At 48.8% G+C, this 27428-nt stretch overlaps 1 protein-coding gene across 4 annotated transcripts in view; it reads left to right on the top strand.

Moving 5' to 3' along the window:
- GATA2 (GATA binding protein 2) overlaps positions 1–27428 on the top strand; it is a 627541-nt gene that overhangs the window by 581487 nt on the left and 18626 nt on the right. The window contains exon 1 of one of the 4 annotated variants that reach the window (XM_048489757.1): positions 15704–15778. The exons of 2 other annotated variants lie outside the window; for them this stretch is intronic. The gene's annotated coding sequence lies outside the window, so the exon portion shown is untranslated. Of the gene's footprint in view, positions 1–15703; positions 15779–19761; positions 19863–27428 lie in introns of those variants that run through there. One more of the 4 variants, XM_048489761.1, reaches the window with a different exon arrangement.

Below are 27428 nucleotides of genomic sequence, written 5' to 3'. Positions count from 1 at the left end.
CATAATATGGCTTTGTTTTCACTGGCAGCAATCCCTACCATTTTCCAGGTCCAAAACCCCAGCCATGCTGTGCTATGCATTCAGACCACAAGCATCGATGCATTGCTTCATCCTCAGCTTGCCGTACAGCAGGGCCCTCTAAATAGATGCCAAAGAATTTCCCATGTGAGCATGCATAGCGTTTTCCTCTGTAGAGACACTTTGAAATTAATGGGCTTTGTTCCGTTTTTTCCCCCAAAAGTAGGCTGAAATTCAGAAGTTTCTGGATTTTGAGTTTGGTCCAACATAATACTTGGTTGACATTTGCCTTCACTGTTCTTGGATTTATATTCACTAAGATCCATTCTGTGTAAATCCAGAACAGCTCTATTTATTTGTGAAGATATAATCAACTAGAATAATAAAAGACCCAAGAGCTGAAGTTCATGTTTTCAGGCAGAAATACACAGCTGTAACAGACTTGGCAACCCTAATCTTTCTGCACAAGGATACCCCTGACTTCTGGATGTTCCTGTTTTCTCATGTCTTTGAGAGACTCTCTCATTCTCTTCACCATCAACCATTAGAGCCACATGACTAGTGCCTGCCCTGTGCACCACCCTACCAAGCAGACACATTCAATTATATGATACAACTAATAAACATACAACCATAACATTCTTAATTAATTAGCAGACTACCTCTACATCTGCAGAACTGTCTCCCCACTCCACTATTCAACCTCAGCCAGTGCCTGTGTACCTGGAATGAGGGGAAAGGTTTCCTTCTCAACATGAGGCCCAGAAGGTTGGGTGATAGAGAAAGATGATCCGAGCTAACAGAAGAAAACAAGTTGGTCATGGAGACTCAAGTAAAACCATCACCAGCCCACTGTGGAAGCTTTCTCTTTTACCAGGGTGGCTGCTGTGGTGATTGTACTCTTTCTTCTCCGTCTTCCTGGCAGCCACCCAGCTGCTGGGCTGATAGCAGAGAGACTACAGAAACAGGTGGGGAGTTAGAAAGGATGGGCCCTTTACTTCCTTCCTTGGCACAGGGCTCACAACTAAGGGAGTCTCACAGCTTACCTGCCCTCCCTGCCCCTCCAGCCCCTCCATTGGCAGCTATTTCAAGATGGGAATGACCTGCCAACTACAAACCCCAATAAGTAATGGCTGTTCCCACTTTCTTGAAACATGGGGTACCATACTGGGGGGGGGGGATGCTTGGGAGTCTTCTTGCTGCTCTTCTTCCCTATAATCTTCTTTCCTGTTCTTTCCTTTATAATATGAACCTACTTTATCTTTTCACTGCATCCTAAGGTTGCTGTTTCTGTTGTTGTCAGAGGTCCTCAAAGCCAGGGATACAGCACAGAAGTGGTACTGGTGCCTCTCTCTTTGAATGGAAAGCAGACAGATTGCAGCAGAGTGTCTTGCCCAAAGGTCTCTGAGCAGTGCTGGGTTGGCATTCAACATCTAAAAACCCAACTAGGTTTGCCACATGATTCTTTGGGACATTCCTCCAGTAAATCTCTGTCACTTTTGTGTATGCATACCTTGAACACAAACACAAGCGGAAGCTCTTGCTCACTTGTTTACTTATTTAGGACTGACCTAGAACAGACATTTTGGAGAAAACAACACACATTTCACAAAAGATGCAGCTGCCTCCACTATGAACCCAATGCAAGTGGCATTCTGACATACACAGAGCCAGAGTGGTGGAATAGTTAAGGGCGGATGGACTTTAATTTAGAGAACCAGGTTTGATTCCCCACTCCTCCACATGAGTGGTGGATTTCTATCTGGTGAACTGGATTTCTTTCTCTGCTCCTTCAAATGAAGCCTGTTGGGGACTTTGGTCTAGTCACAGTTCTTCAGAACTCTCTCAGCCCCACCTACCTCACAAGATGTCTGTTGTGGGGAGAGGAAGGGAAGGAGTTTGGAAGCCTCTTTACAGGAGAGAAAAGGGGGAATATAAATCCAAACTATTCTTCTATTGAGAGTACATTTCCAGTCTTTGACCACCATCTCCTTCTCCATTATTCCCTCTAATCCCCTCTAAGATTCACACTAGTGACCATCACTAGACTTTACTGGATTGTCATGTATATGCAGTGAAGAAAAAGTACTCACTGATGTATGACATGGTACATACCGTTTCCAAGATGAGATTGTAAGCAGTTGGATCCCTCCTCCCAATAAGGGATGCCATAAAGGCCTGGGGCTGAAGACTGGCTCCTGGAAACATTGGTCATTTCCCTCCTCCGTGCTGCTTTCCCTACATGCCCCTGGTAATGATCACCCATCCCTGAAACCCTATCTAATTTTCTCCCTTTTCTCTTAGTCAGCTGTTGTATGTTTTGTGTACCTATGTTCATTGCTTAAAATATATTTCTTGTTTTTATTCTTTAACAAAACTATATTTTAATTATACAACTCTCTCATTTGAGAATTTTTACCCAGGGCTGCCCTGGTATACATAGGTTATTGATCCCAGTGACCCCCTGTCACTCTGTCTCCAGCTAATTCCCGCAACTAAAATAGAGCCTGCCTTCTTAGGATAACAAGATCTTGGTTTTCAAAATACGAAACAGAGCATTGGAAAGACACGAGGCAGAGTCTTTTGAATACTGACCAACAGGCTGGGAAACAGTGACCTGGTTGGTACTCTTATGGTGCTACCAACTGTTGAGCCAATAACAGATTTGCTATTAAGCATGACTGCGTTTGTTTTTACTGTTCAGCACTAGCTAAGCCTACTGAGTCAGTACCCCAGTTCTTTGATGCTGAAGAACTGTATCAAGCAGCCTTATGTGCAATCAGCATCAACTAGTCCAGGGGTGTCCAACTCTGGTGCTTCAAATGTTCATGGACTACAATTCCCATCAGCCCCTGCCAAATGGCTATGCCAGCAGGGGCTGATGGGGATTGTAGTTCATGAACATCTGAAGCGCCAGAGTTGGACACCTCTGAACTGGCCATAGCTGTCCAGTGTCTCCAGCAGAGACCTTTCCCATCCCTGCTCAAGAGATCTCTTCATTGGAGATGCCCAGGGCTGAAGCCCCAAACTTGTGCAGGTAAAGCATGTTCTCTGAGACAGAACAATGGCCCTTCCCCCAAGTGACTTGGTTTGGCTTGCACTGAAGGGATTTGTGTTATACTGAAAAGATGGGGCGGTGGGGGGGGGGGGGGGGTTGCATATAGGTGTTTCAAATCTGCCAGGCAAGGAAAATTCAGGCAACAACTTGAAGCCTGAAAGGCACAAAAGTTGCAAATGACTAAGTTAGGAAAAGAAAGAAACAAGTGACGCAAATGTTTCTCGTCATTGCTGTTAAGCAAACCCATACAGAGTCAAAAGCACAGGGCATATTAAATGGATCTAATGTGTTCGGAAGTCACAGTATTTCTGAACATTAAAAATGATTTTGCTTAATCAGCCATTCTCCTACCATACACGAGAGATCTTTCTAAACAACACAGAGAATTCAATGGTTGCTCACGTTTGCAGCTTAAGCACTGGATTTCTTTTGCCATTCTCATCTGCTGTGGGTGCAGTGTGGCTTGCAGGGAGTAGGTTTTCCATCCCGTGCAATTCATAATCAATGAAGTATGAAATAATTCAACTGTGCACTTCATTAAATTCCACAGATGCTATACTTCCTGTACAGGAATGTACTTCCTGCGCTCCTAGTTCTCCTGAAGCAGGGCCAATATACAAACTATGCAAGAAAGACCTGATTCCCGTCCCCTGGAAGCAGAAATGGCTGCTTGAAGTGGGTGACTAGATCCAGAAAAAAGTGCAAGCAGAAGGGTTAAACATCCCTTTAGACCCATAGTTGTGTTTGTGAACAAATTGGCAACCTTTGTAGCTTCATCTCATGCAAAACCCCAGTGGTGTAATTAAGTGGTGAGAGTAAGGCCGTAGGTAAGGGGTTTTTTTTCCTGGGTTTAACCTCCCCCGCATTACATGTCTGAAGCTCCACCCCATTTGTGGTTTTTTTTGGTATTTTTAGTGTTTTTTCAGTTTTTGACCCGTAGGGGGCACAGATTTTGGGCTAGCAGCACCAAAATTTCAGGGAATTTTTGGGAGACTCTCCTAATGATACCACCCAGGTTTGGTGAGGTTTGGTTCAGGGGGTCCAAAGTTATCGACTCCCAAATGGGGTGCCCCATTGTTTCCAATGGGAGCTAATAGAAGATAAGGGCTACACCTTTGAGAGTCCATAACTTTCGACCCCCTGAACCAAACTTCACCAAACCTGGGTGGAATTATCAGGAGAGTTTCCTAAAGATACCCTGAAAGTTTGGTACTGCTAGCTTAACAATTGCACCCCTGACAGCAGGCACCCCCCAGATTTCCCCAGTTCTTTTAAATCCAGCCCCTATGGCATGGATTTAAAGGGAAAATCTGAGGTCCCCAGTTTAAACATTGAAAGTGATGCTGTTTTAGGGTGGGGGAGAATCCACCCCCAAACAGCATCACTTTCAATGTTGTTTTAACTGAGGACTTCAGATTCTCCCTTTAAGGTGGATTTAAAAGGAGAATCTGGGCTCCCTAGTTTAAACATCATTGAAAGTAATGCTGTTTGGAGGTAGATTCCAGCATCACAGGGACCGTCCATGGCCCCCCTGAAAAACTCCTATTTTGCACCAGGCTCCATTTTCCCTAGCTGCGCCTCTGCCCGGAGGGGAGGGCAGAAGGGACTGCTGGCTGCTGGCTGGGAGCCCAGCCGGTGGGGGGGGGGGCGCCGGCAGGTCAAGGGAGTCTGCTGTCCCTGGCCTCGAAGAGCTGCTTTTATAAGCACTGAGGCTGGGACGGGGCTTGGGGAGGTGTGGCCACACACCCTGAACCCACCTCATAAAAAATCTATACCTACGTCACTGAGTTGCAGTATTTTGGGAAAGGGCAAAAAAGTTATCTTTGTCAGCTTTCTTCAAGCCATACACAAATATATAAACCTTTATCAAGCCCCCGCCCCCACCCCCACCCTTAGTCATCTAGTGACAGCCAGTTCACAAACTGTATAAAAACTGTCAGGGTAGAGAAAAAGGGCAGCATTATTGTTCCATATGCCTCAGGCTCCTAAAATGTGCACACCTGGTCTGGAAAAAAAATCAGATTTGTTTCATGTAACATACATGTATTTTACAGCCGGTGTAAAATACCGGTGGGGGGGCGGTGGGGGAGGGCGGGGCAGGGGAGTCTGCTGTCCCTGGCCTCGGAGAGCTGCTTTTATAAGCACTGAGGCTGAGGGGCGTGGCTTGGGGAGGCATGGCCACACTCCCAGGGGCGGGTGGGAGCATGGCCCCACCCCCAGAACCACCCCTTAAAAATTCTATAGCTACATCACTGGGTGAGAGAACTAGATATGCCATCCTATGTGATGGTACACAGACAGACAGGTAGGTAAGTAGGTAGATGGGTAATTGTGTTCCCTCAGTTGTATAGGTCCTAAATAATTTAGAAGTGTTCCCAAAACCAGCTTGAATTTTAGCTGAAAACTAACAAGCAGCCAGTGTGCTTCCATATACATCTAGCCCTTCAGTAACGCCCCTTTGATGTCATCTCCCTACTTAACCTCCGCAGGTCCTCAAAGAAATAATCTTCTGTGTGTCATGAGACCGACTCCGTTCCAAAATGAGGTTTTGTGCTTTCGTGATGGTTACCATGAAACTATTTATTTCAGTCTTGTCCTATTTAGAAAGCATGAAGTGCAGCTAATAGCCAGTTATTAGTCACACTATCTTTTGATTTATGGTTGACATGACAGCGAATTGGGAGGAGGGGAGTCAAGTGTTGTTAACTTGTCCATCAGTGGACTGTCCATCAGTGGTTTGACTGTGAACAAATATTGTTGGCTATTCCGTGGAGCCACGAATGCCCGTGTGCACGTGGCAGCTTCACTTTCTTGTTTCCCTACTGTCCCATTTCATCTGCAAGTGCAGGAGCAAAAATGGCTTACCCTCAACCTGTCAGCATTGTGGGCAAGCCCAGCAGTCTAGCAAAGCTTTTCCCCAAGCTCTCTGCTATAACTGGAGAGCTGGCCAGCTGCCTGCTTAGCACAGCTGCTTTGGGGAAAAAAGGTTTCTGTTTTTAAATGGTTGCCATTACTTTGCTTTCTTTCTGCTTTAATGTTGAAACAGTTTGCAATGGAAGGCGGACCCAGGATCAACATCAAAGGGAAAAGCTATTCAGTAAATTGTTTGCATTACAAGAAATCTTTCCAGACATTAATAAAAGTTTAAACAAGTCATTGCATTTTTTAAAAACAAAACGATGCTGTTTCACAATAACAGCAATTAATACGGGTTTTTATTGTAATTTGCGCTGGTATCAATCATGTTGATGATTAAAGTTATAGTGTTCTAAGAAAAGCATTAGACCAAATCTGTTTTGACTAATGAAACACTTAACATCATAATATCACACTGATTTTCAGGGTTGCCAACCTCTGATTTCAAAAAAGGCCATTACTTGTCAGTAACAAAACACGTATTGCATCATCATATTCAAGTATAACTAGAGGTATATACATATAAATGTATGCATCTATCTATAGCTTTAAGAATGGTCATGGAAACCTACTTCCTCTCCCATCTGCGTGCTTTTCTCCGCTCTCCTCCCTTTCAAACATTTTATAGACTGTCTTGTTCCAATTTGCAATCAGGTTTGTTGTCTTCTGTGTTTGTGGTGCATGTTCACCTGCCTGACTCTTGATCACAAGACCAAAAAGAGGATAGCTCAAGAAAGTCTCCTCATGAGTATGAATGCCTCTTAGATCCAAAAATAAGTGAAGACGAATGCTGTCATCATGACTGGGTTTGTGGGGACACTTTCCATTTCACAGAAGAGTCTTCTGAAGGACAAGAAACTGTCTGCTGTACACTGGTCCATGAATTCATGTTCCATGAACTGTGTGCCTTGTAGTCTCACGATTCTGTGACTCAGGGCTGAATGTGGGCTTAGGGAGTGCTCAGGTCGCCTGCCTGGGTAGTGGGCTTAGGGAGTGCTAAGGGGGTGACAATCACAAGCTCTTTGCTTATATTCCATCCATAGCTGAAATCCAGGTTGCATCCACACACTACTGGCTATTACATTATTGTTGCCGTGTAGCAATCCTTTGAAACTGTGGACCAGATAATCAGGTTGCAAATCGTTGCTATATAGCCATAACAGTGGTGTGTGAATGCAGCCAAAGAGTATAAACGTTGTAACTGTAAAAACTGGTGACACTTACTTGAGAGTCTAGCACTGTGCTAACATTCATTTAATCTATATCAATATGCAGGACAATTTACAGTACCAGTGTCTGTTCAACATGAGTGATTACAATGTCATCAATACCATAAAAACATAGAACATCCTAAGATTAGTGTCAGACCCAAACAAATTGGTATTTATTTGCTCATACATGGCATAAATAAATACAGACTTACAGATGGTTTGCCGATGTATTATCTTTTATGACAGGGCTAAATTATGTGTGCACTCCAGCACAAAGAAAGCTGATCTACACTGCAATCCTATGTGGATGTACACAGAAGTAACCCCCATTGTACTCAATGAGGCTTATTCCCAGGTAAATTCATCTCACTCTCAGTTATACCCTTTTCAGGATAAAGATGACACCAGATTTGAAAATTCATCTCCCATTTCCTGGACAGTCTTTGTTCTAGAATGCTCTGCTTGGGTCCTAGTGCCTTGAGGACAGAGCTAGGTAGGCACCAGGTCCAAACGGAGCATTCTAGAACAAAGGCAGTCCAGGAAATGGTGGATGAATTCTCAAATCTTGTGTCATTGTTATCCTGAAAAGGGTATAGATGAAGACTGGGAAAATTTGAATTCAAATCTCCTTTTAGCGATGAGACTTACTAGTTCTTATGCTTCCATAATTTACTTTGCAGGGTAGTTCTGAGGATGGGTAAGGGAAAGTCATATAAGCTGCCCTAACCTCATTGAAAGAAGGGATGCATAAAAAATATAATTAATGGAACCGTGTGTTGGGAAGAGGGCTAGGATATGGTAATTCTGTTTCCTCTCCAGTAGGATGTGGATTGGGTCAGGGAGTTTGCTGTGAAAGCAAAGTTCAACCTGTAATTGAATATGTTTGATGTATCCTTATGTATTTTAATTGATCACCTTTTGTAGGCAAATTTTAATCAATGGGGATTTTTTAAAAATAAGAGCACCTGTATGCATGTGTGGTTTAAATCCTTTAGTGTGTGACTGCAATAAAGAATGAAATATGAAATATCAGACAACCTTCTTTTCTAACAATGGGTGGCAGCATTATTAAATTGTAAATTCAATATCCTCCAAAAAGTAACTACATTGAGCTTTTTATTATGCACAATGGTTTAAATGACATTGATAAACAATCAGGTAAAAGACAAGCGATGTAATGGTGGACAGCCTTAATATTTATATCTTTGGACTTCCACTGATGGCAGTATCAATCATATAATGACCACAGGTAGAAATCTGAAACTTGCTTTACAAAAATATACAGATATGAATAATTCTTAACAGTACTGCTTAACAAATGTATTGGAGTGTCCACATAATTCCTAAAAATTATGACACTTCCCCCTCCCCAGTTGACTATTTTAACCTGTAGTGCTAACTTTTTGACCACAGGCCCACACACAGATTCCACTCTAGCTGCCCCCCACCCCGTCACCTTGAACAAATTATAAAAGTGCAGATATTAGTTGCCTTAGCAAAACCTCATCCATTACAGATGTTGAATAGCTTAGCAAAACTAGTGAATCATCCTTGTACTTTTCAGGACTAGACCTGAATATTACATGATTACATTTCACCCAGGATTTCCTGACCCCTTGACCCTGCTGCTCATTTATTTTCATGCTGCACACCTAAAATGGTTGTCCTGAGGAGACCCTCCTTGCATCTGAAGAAGTAGATTCCAGTCCGTGAAATCTTGTGATGGAATAAAATGTTTGCCATTAAGGTACCACATCTGTTATTGTTGCTGCTGGAGACTACTATGGCTGCTCTGAGGAGTAAAAGTCACTTATTTTTGTTACCGATATTGAAACGCAGAGAGCCAATGTGGTATGGTTGTAAGAGTGTTGGACCAGGATCTGGGAGAACTCTGTCTGAATCCTCCCTCTGACATGCAAAAAGCTGGGTGACTTGAGCCAGAAACACACATATACACCTGCCTCGCTGGGTTGTTGTGAGGATAAAATGGACTAGAGGTCAACAGTGTAAGTCACTTCAAGTCCCTGTTGGGCAGAATGGTGGAGTATAAATGAAGCAAATAAACAATTCTGCCAGCACGTGTCAACTTTGAAAAGGAAAGCACAGAAAGGAAAAACAGGTCACAGACTCGGGTCCTCCTCAAAGCAAAGCTTATATCTTGGCCCACAATTTTTTTGGTACTTGGAGACACGTGACAGCTCTAGGATGCTCTGCTGTGTACTTGTGCACGGCATCATTCTTTGCAATTTGCACCCAAGGACTTGTCAGATCTGTTTATCTCCCACTTTACTGCAACATCCAACCCAGGAACACTGTCAAGATGTATACACTGAAATCTTAAGCAGAGTTACACCTTTCTAAGTCCACTTAAGTCAGTAGGTACAGGAGGGTGCAGCTCTGCTTGTCTGTCTGGAAAGCTCTGCCAAATCACAGCCAACTCAGGCGACCCCAGCAAGGGGTTTTCAAGGCAAATGGTGAAGCAGAAGTGGTATGTCACTGCCTTCCTCTGCAGGGTCTTCCTTGGCAGTCTCCTTTCCAAGAACCCGCCCTGTTTGGCTTTTGAGATCTGTACCATCCCACACCCTGATAACTGGGCTTAGAAGGGCACTAATAAATACAAATAAATACAGGCAGGCCCACCGTCTACCTAGCTTGAGTGCTGTCAGACCTGGCTGGTCGACAGATCTTTTGGAAACCAAAACCCCCCAAACCCATAGCGTTGCAATGCAAGATGATAAGCAGCCGGATATCAGGGAGATGAGCATCCTGTAAGCAAAGCACAGGTACTTCTATTCTCTTAGCATGAGCAAGGAGCTGCTGTGTGGGCATTACTGGCACATGGAGCCAAGCTATAAATGGGAGAGAATTACAGCTATAATAGAATCCACATCATGGGCACTACTGGGGTTACTGGGAATCTGAGCGGCCGGTAATAAAACTAAAGAAATAAATCAGGCTTTGAGCGTTTTAGCAGAGCCCCCTCTCTCCACCAATGGTCAGAAGGTGGCGCTCCCCACCTGCAAATCAAGCAGAACCCAATTATATGTTCAATATCACTGGAAATCATTGCTGTTGATAGAGATAAATGGGTAATGCACTACCTATGTAACAATAGTTTTTTAAAAACTGAACTTTTCATCAGCTGCTAATCATGATTTTTTAATGCTTGGCTTTGCATTTTCGGAGGAATAAAACCTCAGGGGAGCCTACTCTTTTGTAGAAAATGAAAGGGCATTACAAAAAAAAATGAATGTACATGGATTCTAAATATTTCAGGTTGTATGACTTTGTGTTTGACCTTAGCAGAAGATGAACTAATCCTGCAATATAATAGACTTTCATAGAGATATGGAAAATGGCTGCTTTTTTATCTCAGTTGCCATGGGAACCATCAGGGAGAAGGTCTAGCTGAGATGCAATAGGAGGTTATTAAATGTGCGCTTGTGTATATTGGAAAAATACAGCTTTTTGTCATCCTGTGTCACTCATAGGTCTTTAATACGTAATGTTTAGGTTATTAATAAACGAACACAGGTCCATTTTTAGATGGAACAACTGCGAATGTCGCTGTAAAAAATTAGTACAAGTTGAACATTTGCAAAATAAAAAGTCTTTTAAAAGAGGCAGAAGCCCAAGCTTGGCTCCCCACCCCCCACCCCAGAGGAGGTTGCAATATTGCTTAACCCCCACCCCTGAAGTTTTCATCTCCCTCTCTGTAACTCAAGCAAAGAAAGACATGCGGCAAAACCAGCTGTTTAGAATAAAACTAGCCAGCTCACCTTTCTTATTGGGTCAGGGATGGATCTGAAGGCACATGTTACATCCGGTTTTGCCTAGTCCTCAAGTTGCCCTGCTTGCTTTGTTCTAGAAGAATGCCCAGTCTTATTCTTTATTTGTTTGCATTATTTATTTATTTTTCACAGGGATTCCAGGCGGATTACACAGAACCAATCAGTACAATCAACAGAGAGTTCATTCATAACGATTGCAACTTGTAATAAATATGCTGTGCAGAATCCACTAAAATGGGACTTTCAGCAGCCAATAAATGCGGATTTTAGAAGTCTGGAACCGCCAGAAGTGTTCCCAAGACATACGAAGAGGTACATAAATTGCATAATAGGATCCTACTTACAGTAAGCTAAGCACAGCAGTATAGACCACAGTCTGTAACCATTCATTTGCCATCTGCGAGTTTTTCACTGGCACAGAGGAGAAACGGTGATGGGGACTTTATCAGCATCAGGGTAATAAGTGACTCCCTTCCATTGGGTAGTGAGTGCCAGAGCCCGCACAGAGGGCATGAAACTTCTCTATCCTGGGTCAGCCTCAACATGATGGTCTTCACCCTTCCCGGGTTAGTGTCTCCTACTTTATCAAGTTTATGACCCAGAGATTCACCTTGAAGGGGTGAATCTCCACTCTTGCCTAGTGAATTGTATCACCAGCGACAGGGAGAGGAGGCCTTGGTCTAGTCTTGACTGCCAGGCGCCCTTCACCCCTTGACTTCCAGGGTCTGCAATGGGGCAAACTGCAGAGGTGGCACGTCTGAGCCACACACCATGCACCCCATTGGGCATTTGTGTGAACAGAAAAGGACTTGCACCGAATTGCCCGTCCCCACCTACAGAGGGAAAGGGTTCAATCCTTTTAGGTTTAGGTCGGCAAGGGAGTTAATCCTTCTATTCCCGGAGTGGTGAGGAGAAAGTCTGCGGGACAGAAATGGAGCCTTTTTTTTCCAGCTGGGGCAGTTGCAACTGGAGGTCTCCTCACCCCTCCAGTCCAAAGTAACTTTCAGGTGTAGTCTCCAAGCACCTTGATTAGAAAAACACTGGAAAGTCAGAAGTGGTTTAGACTGGGGGCTCTTCAATGCCCTCTGGCCCTGATGGGGGAGATCATTGCCCCCCCCCCCCCGCCCCCGCCCCCGCCCCCGCCCCACTGCCTTGACGCAGATCAGTAGCCGGGTGCCACTTTCACAGAGCCACACCTGTTCTGAATGGTGCGTCCGGACCATTTCAGTGGATTGGACCAGGAGCAAATCAGTCAATATGTCTGGGCCAGATTTCCGCTGAAGACCAACCATAGAAACCCTCCCTTTCCCTCCGAGAACCTCCAACACTCCCCCCCCTTCAAACAGACACACACTCTTCTGTCATTCTTAACTAGAATCCCTCTACTAGGGGCAATCGGTTACCCCGGGGTCCCCTTCCCCGCTGTTAAGGGGATATTTGCCCTGTCTTATCACCTCCCACCCCCCCAGCGGACTTAGGGGATCCTGCTAAACGGTGTCCACGTCAGGATCTGACCTCATCCCCGCACAGGTGCGGTGCCCGCTCTTCAGCGCCAGCGCCGCTTACCCACACGCGCTTCGTCGAGCAGACCACAGGTATGCACGCGATTGAGTGCAAGCCACGCGTCCACCCCGATGGATTTCCCCACTCCCCGGCCCCTCTCTCTGCTTACCCCAGCCTCCCCGTGCCTATCTGCCGATCAAACGCGCGGGGATCTGCTCTGGTAAATGATGCATTAGATGGCGGTGGGTGTATTTGTTGTGCGAGTTTTGAAAGGTCCTGATAATCTGGAAGCCAGAGATAAAGGGAACAGCATTTTATTCAGCAGCACTGGGTCCAATTTTCAACCCTGTTCAAGCCCCATTCTCCTGCAGCCTCAGGAGCTCGGGAGATAAGGATTGGACTATTCATTATCTTCACAAGGAACAAAGATTAGCTAGCAGAGATGAAAAATTACTCCTGGATAGTCATAATAAGGGGAGGGCAAGACCACCAGAGCCCACATTCTCCAGCCTTCCGGGGCATGGCTTCGCCCACATATAATTCCTCGCCCGAACCTCCTAATACGCGTTTAAAGGAAGTCAGCACTGAAAAGGTTAGACCGCCTTTTTTCTTTCCCCTTAAAGGTCTTTCGCTATTCGGCATCTATCACATTTTTCAATATGTAGAATATGATTGTTACTTCCTGCAAGAAGCTGGGGCGAGTGGGGGGTCGCCTCTCTCTTTTCAGACTTTAAGATGACATCTTCAGTAGGAGCCCAACCGCGGCAGTGAGGAGGTGGCTGTCACCGGACCCTAATAAAGGAGAATTCAGAGCATGCACAAAGGGATGAGGGTGGAAAGTGGGGGTGACTGTGGAAGCTGGGGAGGGGTGGGGTGGTGTTCCTCTAAAGCCGCTTCTGGCCAGCCCTGGATATGTAGAAGTCGCCAGAAAAACTTCCAGTCCCGAGTAGAGAAACCACGAGGAGGCGGACCGGACTAGGAGAAATAAACGCATAAATAAATAACAATCGGGAGCAGCCGTTCTCTCTCTCTCTGTATATATATAAATAAAAACGTTATATCTAGAAATATATTATGATATATAATCTCCAGCAGGCTAAATTCAAGTCCCCAGGCTAAATTCAAGCCCCCACCCTGGAGCGGCCAGGCCAGTCACTTTTCGGTTATTAGAGATCATTCCGTTTTCCAGCTGAATGTTCATTATTATTTTTTATTTCCACGGGCCCTTGCCTTCCTTCGGATTCCAGTACCTGGAATTGCAAGAAGCGGAACATTTCCACCGCCGATGCATAAAAATCTGGTATGTATCTCATCTGCTAGAACGGGGGGGTAATTAAACCAGTTTTGGGTGGCTGCTTCGGACTGATAAGAATTATCTGCCGCCTATCAAGGGCCCTTTTCCCCTCCTGAACCGTAATAAAGACAGACAGAAATGCCAGCAAAATAGGATTTCTTTCTTTTGGTCGTTGCTCACGGGTGTATTTTTTTAAGTAACCCCCACATACCATTATGATGATAATTCTTTTTTTCCCATTGAACCCTCCTTCCTTTTCTTTGCACTGCTCTGCGGAGTTTTCCTTTCATTGGTCATAAAGGCGTTTAGAGATGCTTCTTTAGATTGAAGGCAGCCGGAACTGTCCGGAAAAGCCTTCGGTCCCAGGGGAAAAGGAATGTGGCCTTGGGGCTCTGGTTGACTTTGGTAGACTTGGAGGAATCCCTCCTGAAATCAATTGGGGCTTCCTCCCGAGGAAACCGGGTAAGGGTCTGGACTGTTCGAGAGCAAGCCTGGAGAGGTCTGCCCAGAGTCCCACTCCTGTGGGGCTTATTCCCAGGGAAGCGTCTTTAGGGCGGCCCCGTTGGGCCCTGGCTTGCTCTGCAAGGCGAAGGTCCCTCCTTAATATGATTGGGAAGAAACTCTTCCCGGTCCCAGGTCCGATTCGATTTTTCCTTTGCAGCAAAAAAGATGTTCCGTGCTGTGAGAGTGAATTAGTGTGTGTGTGAGTTTGGTGGCTTCGATCTGGGTTTTTTTTGGGGGTTAGATGAAATGAGGAACGTGTGAATGTGAAGGAATTAAGCACCACACACACACAAACAGGCACGCGCACACACACACACACACGGTCTCACTCTGAGCTCGGGCCTGGTTTATAGCCCAGCCAGAAGATAAAGCACATGAACGATTTCATTCCTTTGCAGGCGAGGCGGCGGCGTCTTGGGCTCGCAAACATCTCCCAGCCGATTAGTTCCGGCTGACTTGCTCTAATGGCCCAGGGTATGGATTTCAAGATTCCCCTTCCTCCCATTATCTTTTCCCTTCCTTTCAGCAATGGCTGGCGGGCTATCCTCCTTTCCCTACCTTCCTTACACACTCCGTAGAGGAACTCATGAACAGTCCCAAAGAAGGGGAGAAAGTGATCTACCAAGAGAGGGTCTTCTGTTGAGGAGGTCTTTACTGCCCGCAGGGTGGAACTGTGGACATCTTTAACTCAATGGGCGGCGGCGGGAGGTGGGGGGGTGGAAAGGTCTTGGGGTGGTGAGGCTGGCTGGGAGGCCGGGGTGGGTGAGAAGTCGGTGGATGGGTGGCTGTCCGGCCAGACTTTGCGCTGGGAGTCGCCGCTGGGGCGCTGGGTCCCTTGGCCGCCCAACACCATGCTGGGCCGTAGGTATAATCTCAGTTCCTTGGAAAATATGAAAGTCAAGTCGCGTCGCCTGTGACGGGGAACGCAACAAAGGTCTGAAGCCGCAGACAATGTGATGTGCTTGTACAGATATTGTAATGATGCAAATGAAGGCGAGGGGGACGAGCTGCCTTATTATGTACATAAATACACACTGGCTCGCCATTGCCATCTTTGAATGCAGGGAGAGGAGGCGGGAGACAGAGGAGGGAGGGGAGGGGAGGGAGAAACTGAAATTTGCTGCCAGGTTGAGGCAGCCTCCCTCCTCCCTTGGCAGCCCTGCTCGCTGGCTGGCTGGCTGGCTGGCTGGCTGGCGCTGCCTCTGCCATTCATCAGCCGCCGGGCCCCTGGCGGCTCCTCTTGATTCAGGATCCACCCGAGGCAGCGCCGGGGCTGGGCAGGGTGGTCGCGCTCAGCAACTCCAGATGTGCCAGCTGCAAAGCCCGGCCGCTCAGCCCGCGCCGCCTCCTGCCCAGGCAGCACCTGAGGACGCCAGAGCGCCCCCCGCCCCAGCCACCGCCTTTTTACCAGACGTCCCGCAGGAATCAAGGCTCCAGGACCGCAGAGAAAGCCAGCGGGCAGGACAGCTGCTGGGGAGAAAAGGTAAGAAGAGGCTGATGCACCGAAAGGAGCCGGAGGGGGGGGGGGCTGACTCCCTGGCACAGGTGGACAGGGGCAGGGGCAGGGGCACTTTTCCTTCCCGGCAGTGCCAAGGGGGCTGAGCCGGCTGCTGAAAGAGATGCCCTCCCCACTGCACCTGGGAGGACTCCGGCGGCGGCGGCGGCAGTGCGCGCGCTGTTGGTTAGCCAAGGACGGCCTCTGTTTCCCTGGGCGTCCCACTTGCCTTAATGGAAGACAAACACATTTGGGGTTGCGGGTGAAGGGACATGTCTTTTAAAGAGTGGCGAAAGGCCCTCTGACAGCTGGACAGGTGGTAGGCGCGGGAAGGGCCAAGGAAGAAAGGTCGGATGGGCCTTTGCAGTAACTTTGGCCGTGGTCTGCTTGGGGGATCGGTGGGGTGATGCTGTTTTATTTCTCCCCCCCTTCTGAAAAAAGAAAAGGGGTCCTGGCCAGAGAACTGGTGGTTTCCGGCGTGGGAAGGTTCCTAACGCCAAAGGGCGGATCAGTGCAGGGATCTCTCAAGGCCCAGCCCTGAAATCTGTCACCTATGAATAGGTGTGCATCTGCGGTGTGTAGCCAGAGGGCAAGTGCTGCATTTCTAGCATGAAGTAGACAAGAGTCCAGTTCTGGAGGGGTGGGGTGCCAACAGTGACATCCTTCAAGGAGGTCAGGAAGGAGAAGGGAGGCGGTCATCTGGTCGTCTGCGCGATTCAAGACAGGCAGATGAACGGCTCAGGCCTGGCTAGAGCCGCCTGCGAGGGCGGGATGGCTCGTTCACCCGGCCTTCAACGGCAGGCGGGGAAACGCCGCTCCTAAATTCCAGCGCACCTCTGTAAACGACCTCGCTTGCTAAAATGGCCCTCACCGCGTTCACTCCAGGACTGGGTGGGAAGATCGCCCACCCCTCCGGAGGTCAGAGATAGAAGGATATTGTGATAGCAGAATATATGCGCGTTCCTGTCCTGGGTGGCCCAGGCTGGCCGGATCTCCTCCGATCTCGGGAAGCTGAAGCTGGATCGACCCTGCTTGGTTTATTGTTGGGAGACCACCAAGGCATGCCAGGGTCAGGTCACGGCAAACCACCTCTGCCACCTCTGCCACCCTACCCGGCCTCCACAAGCGAGGCGACCTTAGGCACACGCGCAGGGGTTTTAGTAGCCAGGCCAGGCAAAGGAAGCCAAACAGGCAGAACGAATCACAAAGCCGCCTGCGTCTTCTGGAAGGCTGATCTTGGGGGCTTTTAGCCAAAACTGCCCCACCTCCCACTCTGGGAAGGGAAAACACGCACGCAGCAGTGAAGAGAGGAAGAGAAAGCGCTCAAAAGGCTGCTCCCGACCGCGGCTTCCTCTGCCGCCGCCTCCTCCATTGTTCGGAGATTTGTGCCTAATCCGGGCGAGGGTTCTCCGCTGCTCCTTTTGCGGGGTCGCCTCCCCTTTAAAACACCCCCCCCCCGGCGCGCCCGCAGCTCCCACTTGGGCCTTTCGCGCGGCTCCCGCTGCACCTGCCTGCCTGGGGAGTCCCGGTCCCGATGCAGGAGATTTACGCAGCTTTGCATGTGTTAAAACGAGGCCGGCCGGGCAACCCGCCCTCTCCCCACCAGCCCCGGTTCCCCCCTCCCTCAAGGGCAGCTTTAAAAAATAATGCCGTTTTCTTCTCTCCCGCGGAGACGGGGCACCCCCCCCAACCTGGGCAGGATCGCTGGGAAGAACAGGGAGAGGAGTTTTGAAGAAGGGTGCCTCAAGAAACAAACAAAACAAAAACCTCTGCAAGACCAGGAACAATTCAGACCAGGGACCCACCCCTTGATAATGAGTGCCACTTCGAAGGGGTCTCCCGGCGTCGTTGCTCCAAGAAGGGGTCTGGCGAAAACGAGGCGTCCCGCGCGGGCTTGAAACCGGAGCAGACAAACCCGCCTCTGCGCGCTGTCGTTTTAAGAGGTCGCCACTGTCCACTCTAAGCGCACGAAAGATAGGTGACCCTAACAATAACCTTCGCTTCGAGGGGTATTTAACTGTGGCATAGCAACAGCCGTGTTAAATGCAGGCCCCAAAATGGCTCAGATTTTCCAAAATGTAAGGAAGAAGCTCAGCACTGGCTGAATCGATTTCGACTTCTCCCCACTGAAATGTCCAAGACTCCAGGGTGTCTTCCTTGATTCATGGGGCAGGGGAATCCCAGTTTTCTGTTACTTTCCCTGGCAGAACCCTTCACTCATCATTGAATTAATTCTAACGAGTATTTATGGGAAGTAACCTGCATCTTCCCAGGCGGCGGCGGCGGCGACACAGCTCTGATCCTTTCGGACTTTCATTTTGTTCCGCCTGGTTCATTCCTGCTGTCTCGACTCCGATATTTTTCTTGAGAAAAAAGTAAAAAATTTTGCATGGGAGAGGCTACCAAGCAGTCACTTACTTGGGTGTAAATCCCTTAAGTACAATGGGTCTTACTTCTAAGTAAACCTTGTGCTGAATCCTCCCCTGTAAAGAAACCGTTTGCCGGCTGGTACGATGTAATGGCAGCAATGGAGAGGCATCCTCGGCGGGCATCTCTGTGCCTTTCTGCATCCAGCGGTTTCCAGCGGAGGCCGTAGCTGACAGAATAATGGATACAGGACATATTCGTCTTTGATTCAAAAACTGGTGTCAGAGGAAACAGAAAGGTGGGGGGGAGAGGCAGGGGGGGCTGCTACTTAGTGACTGACAAATTGCAGGTTAACAAAATTCATTTACAAGCTGTCAGGTGCATCTGTGGGCAGGTTTTTTTTAAAGGTGCGAGATAGAATAGTTAAGAGCAGTGAAGCAAATGAGTAACATCAAATGAGGGGAACGTGAAATGCAAATTATAAGGTGGGAGAAGCTTATAGGATGCTTCTTTTCTTTCTTTCTTTCTTTCTTTCTTTCTTTCTTTCTTTCTTTCTTTCTTTCTTTCTTTCTTTCTTTTTTCTTTCTTTCTTTCTTTCTTTCTTTCTTTCTTTCACCATCGGTTCAGTTTCCCCAAATCGACTTTTTTTTCTTCTTCACCATCTTAATACTACTCTCAGGTGAAACATCAGAGTTTAGAGTCGATGCGGTCGTTTTCCATAATTTCAAAATGCACTGGTAGGACTGCGTGCATTTAAAAGAAGAAATGGTTACAACCCGCCAGAGCAGACCAACAAGAGAGGCTGAGGAAGAAGCAGACGGGTGGTTAGGAGAATTTGCCAAAAAAATTCTCAAGCCCCCCCCCCAAAAAGGAGGAGGGGAAAATAATGGCTGAATGGGGAGCTTTTCTGTGTGTATGTCCGAGGCTCTTTCCCTACGGAAGTGCCAGCCACTCACCCCGGCATCACCTGGAGGCCTGGCTCTGCCTGGTCTGTTCGAGAGGGTTTTGTGGAAGGGGAGAGAAGGGCCAGAAGTTTAAAATCAGAGCCCTGTGCCAAAGTGGCCAAGATCCAGAGACCACAAAAGGCAGCCAAACGTGGTTCAAAAGACGATCCCTCTGATCTAACCTCCCCAGTCGACGCAAGCCCCCATCTGGCTTCAGAGTCAGCTTCAAGAAACACGGAGCGGGGGTTTTATTTAAAGGCTGACACCCGAGGAGAAAGTGAGAGTGGTCTTTATGAGGGAAATGCTTCCCCCCAAATACCAGTTTATACGGGACAGTAGAAGTGGACCAATTCCACTGGCCCCATCGCCTCGCCTGCGGCTGCAGCAGGAGCCTTGCCGGGGTCGGTTGCCTAGCCTGGACAGCCAACCCGGAAGACACAGCAGGGACACAGCGAGAGAGAAGAGAGAGGCGGGGTGGGTGGGGTGGGGAGAGCGAGAGAGAGAGAGAGCGGGTCTGACGCCACCAGTTGTACGTGTGTTGCTGTACCTAACTTGGCCCGCTGGTGAAGACGCGAGGGGGCTGCGGCGCAGGCAGCTCGGCCACCGCTCAACCCCAGGATCGCCCCAGATCACAACCGGTCCCTTTCCCCGCCGCCGCCGGGCTCTCTCCCTTCTGCCGATGCTGCTGCCCAGAGAAGCTGCCCCGGTGCCCTCCTGCAGCGGCAGTCCCGCAGGGGAGTCCACCCTCGTTGAGCGCTGCGGTGAGTATCTCCGAGAGACCCGGGCAGAAGCAACGCTCCTGCCCTCGCTGAAGGAGTCCCTTTGCTCGCCTGGTCGCAGTTCTCCTCCCGGGTCGGGCGTGCGGGGGGGCGGGGATCGGCAGAGAGGGGGCGATTTCTTGGGGCCGCCAGAAACGGGTTTGCCTTCAAGGTGCCACCACCAGACTCTTGTCCTTGGGGAGGCCGCGCAGAGGGAAGGCGGCGGCTGGAGCAGAAAAGCAGAGGTGGGAAGAAGAAGGCTGGCTGGGTCTTCGGAACCGAGGTGGGTGGAGGGATGCGAAAGCCAGGAGATTCGCCGGTGACCTTCTTTGTGGCTGGCCCTCTGGATCAGCAGACAAAGGAAGCCCAGCGGGAGGAAGAGGGGTCTGCCTGCAGCTTCCAACCGGGTCCAGCAGCGGTCGGGAACGGGGAGGAGGCCAGGAAGTTCGCAGCGCTGGGAAGGCTGAGCGGCATTTCCCCCCTTCCACCAGGGGAGTCAGGAAGACGCCAGTGACGGACCCTTTGTATTTGCGTGCCTACTACCATTCCGGGGGTCTGACTTGGAGGAGATGCAAGATCTCGATCGGGCGACTGGCATGCAAGATTTCTCCTGCCAGGCCGGGGTGGGTGGAGGGTCTCTTGCCCGAGAGGAGACCCGAAAAGGCCAGAGGAGGAGAGCGCCATTTTGGGCCAGGACAGACCGAGGAGGGGCGAGGCTTGTGCGTGTGTGGACCCGGCGGCTGGCTGCACCTTGGCTATCGACCGATGCTCTGGGGGATCAGGTCTTGTGATCTCAGAGGCTTCATCACTTCTTTTAAACACGTCTCTCCATTGGAGATAAATGGGTCTCCGATTTGAAAAAAAGGCGGTGGGGAGGGGTGGGTGCAAAATCCAGCGGGTGTAAATAAACAGCCTTTGTTACATGTCTGTTGGCGATGGGGTTCGGGATCCCCTTTAACGGAGACAGGTGGTGCCTGTCCGTTTCGAGAGGCGCAGCCAACTCCTCTGTCCTGAAAAGATCTGTGTGCTTACACGGGCACACGTGACCGCGCGATCGGGTGTAGGGGTTGTTCACCTCCAAAGTGTGGCATCATCATCTGTCCGTCAAATTCAAAACAGTCAAATGTGCAACGGGGATTTCCCTATTCCCTCTGGAATAAATATTATAAGCAAATAAAATGTATTTAGGTAGCATGTTAGAATTCAAAGGGGCGGGAGGGGAAAGGAGGCCCAGTCTTATTAATAGGAATGAATTTTTTGGAGAGCAAATTTCTTGGCGGCTCAAAAGGCTTTTCTGCGTTGTCAAAGATAAATCTGCCAGGATACCTTGTCAATTCTCGGTCCCATCAACACACTGAGCATTCAGCCCAATTCAGCCACGCTTTAGGGACCCATTCTGCACAGTGGGCTACCACAGTATCTCCGGCCAGGGTGCAGCCGTGGAGTTTGGAGGAAAGGAAGACAGACGGGATGCTCCTTCGGGCACGCGTCGAGATTTCAGGGCTGGCTGCGGCCGCGCTGCACTCTGTCGCCCATTCAAGCAGGCACGCTCTCCAGAGAGGACTTTAATAAAATTGACAGAATAGTTGTTTAACCAGCCGTGTGAAGCGGGCTGAATCTCAGCCCCAGAAAATTAGCTAAGCTGCTTCACCCGCGGCCCTCGATGCGGGTCTGTTTATGTTCCGATGAGAGAATTAATGAAATCCGGGGGCACCCCACCCGGCACGCACGCCCCTTTCTTTGGCTCCCTCGTTTTGCAGCGAGGCATTTCATAACAAGCTACACTCCCATAAACAGCGGGGCTGCTCAGAGAGGATTTACAAAAGCGAGCACGCAGATGACTGGGAACAAGTTCAGAGGGGCTTCCTCTCTACAACTGGGGAGGGGAGAGAATCTGATCTCTTTTAAATATCAGGGGAGTCATCTGCAATTGCAAAGCGGTGAAGCGCCTTCGCCTTTCTCTAGGAAGAATCCAGAGCAACCCCCGCCCTCCCTCCCCACGAATTAAATCGCTTGGAGGTTATTTGTTACAGGACAAACAATATTGGAGGAGGGAGGCGATGAAAGATTGTATTTAGGCTCATCAACGTCGATTTGCAGGATCTAGACGTTTGCTGTGGAAACAGGCAAGAAGGAGGCCACGTTCTTATGCCAGGCTCCTAAACAAGGGCTAATAATAAAACCCTAATATTAGCAATGCCGACGCTGAGCGTTAATAACAAAGCAAGCCGAGTCTCGGGGAAAGGGAAGGTGCGGACTCGCCTGGAGAGCTTATGCACCAAGCGAAGATATAGCTGCAAAAGGCCAAAAGATTGTGAGCACGGCAAAGAATTCCAGATTGCTAAACGGTGGGCAAACGTATACGGATTAAAAAACAAAACAGCATTTTATTTTATCCCCACTCTTTTTTTTTTGCACGGGTGCTGTGTTTTCATTTGTGGCCGAAGTGCAGGTCGTTGGAGTGGCTTTGCGGTCCAGTGCCCTACCACGGACCCTACGGCTCTTCTTTAGAAGGCGCGCAGACCGGCCGGTCCGCTAGAACGGGCAGCATAGAACCGGCTGCGCCGTAACTTTAGCAGAGGCTACAGGAGTTTCCTGGGCGACCTTGGGGTCTCTCCCTCTCCTCCATAAAATCAAACCCCTCGATTAATCTTTACCATTTGTCTTTTAAAACAAACAAGGGCGAATTATCCAGCTCGTTAACTGCGATTTTATCACCTGTCTAAAACAAACAGCTCCCCCCCCCCTCAAAAAAGAAAGAAAAAGAAAGAAGGAAACCCCGTGGTCTTGCTGGATGTGGGCAAGGGCAATAATTAAAACAATGATATTAATTCACAGGAAATCATTACGAATTAACATGCTGGTCTAAACGGAGGAACGACAACAACAGCCCACGTGTTTGCAGAGGAGGGTCTCTAGATTTTGGATTGGTGGGATGTTTGGTAACTTCCAGTGAGCAAGGGATACAAGGATTAAAACCACGCCATTAATCTTTCGTTGTTGTCCTTAAGCGTCTAGCCTGAAAGCTGGAATAAGGTTCGGGGGGGGGGGGGGGGGGCGTCTACGTAAAGTTTTCCTAGGGTTAGGATTTATTCTGTCTTTACTTATCCTGGAATAAATGTCATTTTATATATTTTCATTTGATCTCGAGAAGAAACCGTTCCTGCTTGTAGCCAAGGTTATTTGAAATCTCGTTTCGTCGTGCGAGGCAAAAAATAAAATGAAATAGGGGCAAACCTGGCAAGATCAAAGGGTACCCTCTCTTCAACCCCCCCCCCCCCAGTCCGTCTCTCACCAGGTCTGGTGGAAGCTCTTTCAAAGATGAAGTTGGGGTGAATTGTAATGTCTGCAGCTACCTTTGGACCCCGAACTGCCTTCCGACGCCCCTTTTGGTTTTGCTGGCTATCTGGGCCTTCTCTCCGTCTTCCAGGAGAGAGGATTTCTGGACTCGGTCCCCTGGAGTTTTGGCCGTGGCCGAGATTGGCGCTTTCCTAGCTGTCCCCCCCCCCCAGTGTTACCTGGGAAGTTAAAACGTTGTGGAAGAATTTGAGCAAGAGTTGCATTTGCTGTGTGGCTTTCAGGACAAAGTGCCTGGAAGTGTCGGTGCGGCTGAGGGTGCCAGAGATCAGGGGAAGCAGCCACCCCAACCCAACAAAGCAACCCCGGGTGACGGCGGGCCCAGGGGAGGGAAGCAGCTTCTACAACAAGCCGGGCCGCCACTGGGGCCTGCAGGGGAGCGCCCCTTGCCTGTCCCCCCCCCAGGCCATTTCCCCAGGCTTTTGCGCATTCACCTCCCGGACTTGGGTCAGGGGGCGCTCGGGGGACCCAGACCTCCCAGGTGCGGGGGCCGCGATGCCGCCTTCCTGCGTGGAGTCCTGCCGCGGTAGACTGCCGCTAAGCGAGGCCAGGCGGTGGCCTGCCACCCACAGCAGGCTGGGGCTCCTCCAGAATCGGGCAGGCCTTTCTGCTCGGCGGCGCCCGTTTGGCAAAAGTGGGGCAAGTCTCCTCCTCCTCCCTCGCCCCAAAGCGAGGAGCAAGACGAAGCCGTGCGGGAGAGGCTCCCGGGCTTGAGCCCCGGAGGAGCAGCTTGGGGACTGGCGGCGGGGAAGCGACGCCAAGAGCAGGGAGGCCTCCCCTCCGCCGGCCCATAATTCTGGGGCGCGAGGGAGGCAGAGAGGGAAGGGCGCGCTGGGCTGGAGCTGCGTGCAGCCTTTCCCGCCCAGCCTGGGCCGCCCACCTTGTTTCTTTTCCAACCGGGGATTGTTTTGTCTGGGTGGGAAGAAGCTGTGACAGGCGGGCGGGGGCGGGAGCCTGGGGAGGAACAGAGCGTGAAGACCCCCCCCCAGTCCCGCCTGGGAGCTGTGGGGGCGCCTTTCTCTCCCCCCCTCCCCGCCATGATGATGCTGGTGATTATTATTATTAAAAAGTTCATTTCCTGGCAATTTGGCGAAAGCGGGCGAGACGACGTCACGGGCCCCGGCGTCGCAGTGACTGCGACGCCGCCTGGCTGGGGAGCAGCAGCCTCCTCTTGCCCAATTACCCGGCTGTCAATCTTCTACCACTTTAGCCGCCTCTCCCCTGCCAGAAAAGGGGAGCTCACACGCAGGGGTGGGTGGGTTTGAGAGGGGGGCCCATCAATAGAGGAGCATTCCTGCTGAGGATGCTGAGGCTGAAGCCTCCTGCCATCCCTCCTCCCCCCCCCCAAAAAAAAAACTTTTTTTGGCCAAGGTGAGGTGGAATTGTCCCCTTCTCCCGATGACACACAAGCAGGCCTCTCCCCTCCCCTCTCTGTCAAGCACACGCTTACGCACACACCAGGCAACAAGCATTCATGCTCTGGTACTGCTGCTTCAGCACGCCACCCCTTCCACAAAATAGCGCAATGATGCAATTTGAGTCTCCCACACCTCAAAGTCATGGTCATTGCAACTGTGCAGAGGAATTCATACCTTTTCCCCCCCAGCACTCTAGGAATGATACCACTGGCTCTGGTTCACAGCTGGTTTGAGATGTTTTGCTCCAACGCCCCACCCCAACGGGAGACAATTGAAGAAGTTAGGATTCTTTAGAATGTGCTGTGTGTGTGTTGCAGTAAATAATCTATAAGCTCTGTTTTCAGAGGACCCTAGCTCTCTATACTTGGAGCCTCCCCTAGTCGTCAGGGAGTGACACAACCAAGCCACATGCATGAGTGGGGGGTGGGTGGATTGAGGGGGGTCCTGTTAAATCGAGAGTCTGCTGGTTGAACACAGCGGGAAACACAGTGCACAGAATTCTTTTGTGCGAAAAAAAAATGGTGAAAGAGCTGACACCGTGCAAGAAATGATACAATCTGCAGTGTCTGGAAGCTGGTCTTATCTAGCAAACCCAATAACATGCAGGTCCAAGCACTGAATCTTCCCTCTCCCAATTCTAACTCTGACTCTCTCTTCCCAGACCCTAAACCATCAATTTCTATGCACGGAGTTGGAGGGATCTCTTTTCTGTTACTTATGGATTTTATATACCTGGGATGACTCCATCTGAATTCATCATCCACAGAATTGCAAGTTACACCCTAGCATCTTATTTGAAATCATATTTTTTAACATGGGGAAGCAGCACTTCACATTCATATATGGAAAGGAAGAACATGTAGGGGCATGATTTCATTACATTAATTTGTTCAACACTGCCTTTTACATCTTTTCTCTCCTGAGTTAGGCTTTTTCCTAAGAGGCAAACCTGGAAACATGGCACTTGAAAGTTACTAAAGTATGGTTGACTAGGAGTTGTTTTAGCACTCCAGTCTTAAAACTGGCAGCAGAGAAAGGCTAGAGGTTGCTGGGTGCCTATTGGTCAGCTGGCTAGAGATGCTCTTTTCTTAGGAACCAGACTAGAAATGCAAAAGACAACCTTCAGGAAAGCTTTGGGCAAGTTCTGACATCTTGGCCTGGGATTCAATTCCCCATTTTCCCCTGGATCCAAAGAAAACTGGAGATTATGGGGGGGGGTTCCCCCACAAACCTCCTTTTTAGAGCTTTTACAGGCTAATGCCAGTGACAATCGAAAGCAGGCTGGTGTGTGAACATGGGAGAGATTTGCTGCTTGTTTGAAATAAAACCAGTCTTGGCCTGGGTCTCCCTTTTGGAGCATGAGTGGGATAAAGAAGCTGACCCCACTTCCGCCTTTTCTGAACAAATGCTAAGGCTCTGACCTTTCAAAAAAAGAACATCACAAACATACATATAGCTGGGATTATGGAGGGGAGATGGGAGTCACATTTGCAAGATTGGTTTATATATTTCCTAATGTTTGCTTGCTCAACTAAATGCAGAGTTCTTTCTTTTTTTTTTTTTTTTTTCTCCCTAATCATTCATCTGCATAAACGATGGTACAGATCAACAAGCAGCTTGTATCGCCTGACTACAGGAAGTAGACAAGAGATTCCCAATGGAAAAAAAAAAATATGACATTTGGTATCTTGGAGAAGTAAATACTTCTTTTTTTTTGCCATTTTAGCAAGGTTTTTTTTTAATGTAGAAAAGTCCTTTAAGGAGTCTGGGAATAGAGAAGTGCACGGTTTATATTGGAACCCAGTTGCGTCATGTTGGTTCTTAGAGATCCAAAGATGAAAAGAGCTTTTGAGTTAGGCCCCATGTTGAATGAGTTTCTCATTAACAGCATCTTAGCTAGATAGGGAAAAATGACGCTTTCTTGTTCCTTTCAAGTGAAGCACATTTTGTGGATCTACTTCGGCTATACCTTCTGGGTTCAAAATGTAAAGAAAACACCTATGCTAAACCTACGCCTGGCAATTTGCTCAGGGTTCTGGAGGGGAAGGAGCGCCGCCTCAGGCCTATTAGTATCCAGTCTGGCTGAGCGTGCATTTTAGAACAAAATGTAGGGCAGGAGGGCCCAAAAGATTTTAAAAAATTATACCACAGCTAAAGGACATGAAAAAGGCCCAGAAAGAAGGGAGCAGGGGCGAGGGTGGCGGGACATGGGCTGCCTACTCACCCGAGTGGAGTTAGCGAGTGAAGATTTGAGGAAAAATTAAACTTCAGGCGATGCGCACCCTGTGCTTGTGTGTCGGAGGCTCTTTGCCTGCATCTGCAGCCACCGCTCCAACCAGAGTAAGCGCCAACCCCGTGCACAATCACTCTCAGCACCAGTTCAAAACCTGGGATGTCTGCATGCCCAGGCCTGTCTGATGGGATGCTAAGGAGGGGGAGAGGGGCGGGAGAGCGGCCTGAAAAGAAGGCAGCAGGGTTGGTCTGGGGAACTTCCAGCGCTTCCTAGTTTTCAACCTCAGTCTTTTGAGCTTTTAATAAGATATAAAAGTTTTCTTTTAATAAGATATAAAAAATGAGCATAAGAGACTGAGAAACATCTTAAAAGAAAGAAGGTCCTAGTACAATTTACAAATTGTTCCCTAAAGAAAGCAGAAACTAGAACATCAGTTCTTTGTACTTGTGCCAATTCAGTAGATCTTACTCTAAGGCCGTACACATAAGCAAGATGTTACTTGAAAAGTTAACTTTACTGCACTCAGTAGAATTTATTTCTGAGCAAACACTCATAGGATTG

The sequence above is a fragment of the Sphaerodactylus townsendi genome, linkage group LG03 (assembly GCF_021028975.2).
Source record: "Sphaerodactylus townsendi isolate TG3544 linkage group LG03, MPM_Stown_v2.3, whole genome shotgun sequence".
NCBI classification, from domain to species: domain Eukaryota; kingdom Metazoa; phylum Chordata; class Lepidosauria; order Squamata; family Sphaerodactylidae; genus Sphaerodactylus; species Sphaerodactylus townsendi.
Note: the sequence above shows the minus strand (reverse complement) of the source record. Positions and strands in the feature narration are given on the sequence as shown.